The sequence below is a fragment of the Myotis davidii genome, unplaced genomic scaffold (genome assembly GCF_000327345.1).
Source record: "Myotis davidii unplaced genomic scaffold, ASM32734v1 scaffold96, whole genome shotgun sequence".
In the NCBI taxonomy this organism is placed as follows: domain Eukaryota; kingdom Metazoa; phylum Chordata; class Mammalia; order Chiroptera; family Vespertilionidae; genus Myotis; species Myotis davidii.
Window position 1 is genome coordinate 6,922,604 of NW_006289416.1, and position 4,418 is coordinate 6,927,021.

Here is a 4,418-nt window from a genome sequence, read left to right on the forward strand (position 1 = left end):
CAGGGTAGTCTTTAAAAAGAGGAAGAAGAAGAAATAGGTAAATATAAAAAATTATGAACAACAAAATGACAACAAATACATATCTATCAACAAGTGAATCTAAAGATCAAATAAATAAAAAATCTGATGAATAGAATAAACTGGTGAATATAATAGAATCAGGGGCATAGAAAGGGAATGGACTGACTATTCTTGGGGGGGAAAGGGTGTGGGGGTGAGGGAAGAGACTGGACAAAAATCGTACACCTATGGACGAGGATATGGGGGGGGGTAAGCGCCGGGTGGGGGGGTGGGAACCGGGTGGAGGGGAGCTATGGGGGGAAAAAGAGGAACAACTGTAATAATCTCAACAATAAAGGTTTATTTTTTTAAAAAATGGATAGCTCTCTAGCCTCATCACCCTCTCCATGCTGCCTTCTCCTCCAACACCAGAGAACTGTCAGTAGTCTCCTGAAACACCTTCATGTATCCCAGCTGGTCTTTGCCAGGATATTTCCAGTGGCTGCAAAAAGCATTGTTTTGAGAAGTATTCTAATGGCGCTTTTGGAATCACTGAGGAGAGAGCCAAACAGTTGGGGACATGCCCCATCTGCACAGAGGGAGTTGGGCACAGTGTGCAGCACGAATTTGAATAGCCCCCACTGAAGGTAATGGCTGATGAGCAGAGTTTGACCTTCACCTAACAGTTTTGTTAAGATATAATTCACATGCCATAAAATTAACTTCTTTAAAGTATACAATTCACATTTTTAGTAATTCAGAGTTATGCCAACATCTAATTTTAGAATATTTTCATCACCCCCCAAAAAACCCAATAGCAATCACCACCATTCTCCCCTGCTCCCAGCCTAGCAACCACTAATCTACTTCCCATCTCTATGGATATGTCTCTTCTGGGTTAGATATGGTAACTGTATGTTTAGCATTTTCTATGAAATGCCGAACTGGTTTCAAAAGTTGCACTACTTTTCATGCACTTATTGGCCACTTGCACATCTTCTTTAGAGAAACGTTTATTCAGATCCTACATCCACTTTTTAACTAGTCATCTGTTTTTTCATTGTTAAGGTTTAAGAGTGTTTATATTATTCTGAATACAAAGATCTTGTCAGTCATGTAATTTACAAACACGATGTTCCAAATATTTTCTCCCATTAACTGTACTTTCTTGATGGTGTTCCTTGATGCATACAAGTTTTAATTCTGATATAGTCCAACTTACTTTTTTCATTTGGCACCTGGGCTTTAGTGCCCAAGAACACAAAGATTTAGCTCTATGTTTTCTTCTAGGAGTCTTATAGTTTTAGCTCTTTCATATAGATCTAGGATCCATTTAGAATTACTTTTTGTGTATGATATGAAGTAGGGGTCCAACTTTATACTTTTGCATGTAGCCGTCTAGCTGTCTCAGCACCATTTGTTGCCAAGTGTTTGGACGGTGGGACTGGGAGGGGTTGATTCTGTTTCCTTTACATGCTCCGCCCATTCCTCCAACGCACAGACTGAGAAAGGGTGGACAAGGAAGACCTTCAAGTCAGACTGGAAATCAGAGTCCTCATGCAGGGCTATCACCTACACAGCCTGTCTGGCTGCCATTAGGTACTAATGAAGTACCAGGAGTATATTATACTGTATATGGAAGATGCAGTTAAAAATCCATACTTTCTTCACCTAAAAATCTTTTCATGGGCAACTCTAGCCCACCTTATTAATTTTAATAGAAGCATTACAATATGCTTTGTTACTCTGATTACACTAGCTATGTCTAGAAGAATTGTTCTGAAAGATGAACAATATGAAAGGTAATCTTCATTCTGACTCAATAGTATCATGAAGTCACTTTATTTTCAGTTAACTTTTCTATTGTATGGGAAAATTCAATAGAAAGAGTTCAGAGCAGAAACTAGTAAATAACACTGCCAGCAGTAATTGGAAAAGAAAGATTATTAATTAAATTACCAGTGTTTCAGAAACATCCCAATGTCAGAGAGCAGAGGGAATGTCTGAAGTAACCGGTTCCCTATAAAATTAGTGGACGTCAGACAATAAGATTTCATAACCTCCAGCTATAAGGTGCTTTATGCTTCTCTGGTGGGTTCTTGCCTAGGAGAAATATGGAAATGCTCACCGATTCCTTTTATGTAAGCATACAGAAGCTTGGAGCAAGAAGAGAAGAGATGTACAACGTTTTGTACACATATAAGACCACATGCCACCCCAGGCCCCAGACACCAATTACAATACACAGGTAAAGAAAGAGCAAGAACTCAGGAGCTTAGCAAGAAATCCCCGTGAAGATACATCATTTGTACAAAAAAGTAAACAGTAGTTTCTCAATGAGACTGAAATGTGCATCAGGAATAATGTACAAGTGGAATGATCACTACAGCAAAGTCTGTAACTGTGGAAAACTAGAAACAACTAAAAGCCTCCTTTCCCAGGAGGATGGACAAACACTTGTGTAGGCTCATATGTTGGCATACTTCTTGCAGTGGTTCTCAACCTTCTGACCCTTTAAATACAGTTCCTCATGTTGTGACCCAACCATAAAATTATTTTAGTTGCTACTTCATAACTAATGTTGCTACTGTTATGAATCGTAATGTAAATATCTGATATGCAGGATGGTCTTAGGTGACCCCAGTGAAAGGGTTGTTCGACCGCCGAAGGGGTTGTGACCCACAGGTTGAGAACTGCTGCTTTAGAGGAAGAAAAATGAATGAGCTAGATCTGTGTTGGTGTGGATCAATTTTCTAAACCAATGTTAAGCTAAAAAAGCGTGTTACAAAAAGATACACAGAATAAGATAAACTATATATAAACTTACTAGAGCATGCTAAACAATATTGCATATTGTTTAAAGATACAAATGTAAGTGCTAAAAGAGATACATAGCAAGTATAATCTCAAATTCAGAATAGAGGTTAATTTCAGTGGGAAGAAAGGTAGAGAAGAGGAGGAATAAAAACTTCCTCCTAATGGCTATTTGGCTTCAATATCAGCTTTTAAAACTGTGGTGTAAGTCTAAGTGTTCTTCTTCCTGGGCACATGCAGCGTATACACTAACAGCTCCCTGCTCACTCAGGATAAAATCTGAGCATCTGAAGGAGCTGACCTTACCAGGGGCCTCCCCCCCACTAGCCTGCCCCTATCTCCTTTCCAACCACAGTCCCAGGTCCACACCCTCTAATAGTCCACAACCTCCCTCCCACAGGGACAAGCATCCTGTAGCCCCAAGACCTTTCACAACTGCTATTCCCTCTGCCTGCATTCTCTTTTCCCTGTTCTGTGCATGGCCCACCTGCTCTTTCCTATCACCCCCTCAGAGGGGCATGCCTTGACCACCCTATTAAAATAATCTCATCATTCTCAGTCCCCTTATATTTTCTTCTTCATAGCTGTATGGCTACTACCTGGCATTATGTACTGATTTAAATTGTCGTTCTCCCCAGATCTAAGCTCTGTCAGGAAGCAGATAAGCAAGGTCTATTGTACCAACAGTGCTGAGAGTAGTGCTGGACATAAACAAATTCACTATTGGCTGATCAAGGAATTGTGTATTTATACTATCTATGTTTTAACCCACTGTTTCCCATTTATTCTAAAATTAGAGGCCCGGTGCATGAATTCATGCACTGGTGGGGTTTGGCCAGCCTGCCCCGATGGGGGCCCATCAGGCTGGGATGGCTGGGAGGAGGGTGCGCAGGAGGCTGGCCGGCTGACTGCCCAGATCGGGATGTTGGGGGCTGATCAGGGGTCAGGCCAGCCAGGGGGAGCTGACTGCCACCATGCGCTTTATAGCCACCGGTCATTCCAGTCATTCTGATCATTCCTCTGTTTGGTCACTGGGCTTTCATATATATAGTTATGGATCTTTAATGTTAGCTACACTATAACACAGTATTCCAACATACTCATGGCACACAGCAGAGTTGAAGAATCCATTGTTAGAATATGACTTTTTAAATAATTTTTTTCATCAAAAATAGTCACAGACTTTGTGACTGATCATTATTTCTTTGGGATAAATCCCTCAAATAAAAACGCTGCATTCACCTTTAAGGCCTCTGGTGTTATTACCAAATTATACAGAACAATGTCTTCACTGTCAGCACTGACATTGCCTTCAATCTCACCAGTTTAGTCAGTGAAAAAGATCTATCCTGCAATTTTGCATTTATGTTACCTATACAGTGACTTTCATTGCTCCCATCCCCCTCGTCCCTGTGACCAGGAACAGCGGCAGGTGGGGTTTGGCTCAGTCTGTCCCATAAACCAGAATCCACCCATCTTCCAGATTCTCTCTGTGAGGCGTGGGCTCCGCAGACCAGAGCAGATAACCACGAGCACTCTGCTCAGATTCCAGTTCTGAGGGCAGCAATGCTGTGGTGGGAAACCTGAGCCTGGTTGGCTCTTTC

The 4,418-nt window shown here is 41.4% G+C and overlaps 1 protein-coding gene across 3 annotated transcripts in view; it reads right to left on the reverse strand.

Moving 5' to 3' along the window:
- The window catches only part of ATP9B (ATPase, class II, type 9B), a 135,173-nt gene that overhangs the window by 119,134 nt on the left and 11,621 nt on the right, over positions 1 to 4,418 (reverse strand). The gene's annotated exons all lie outside the window — the stretch shown is intronic.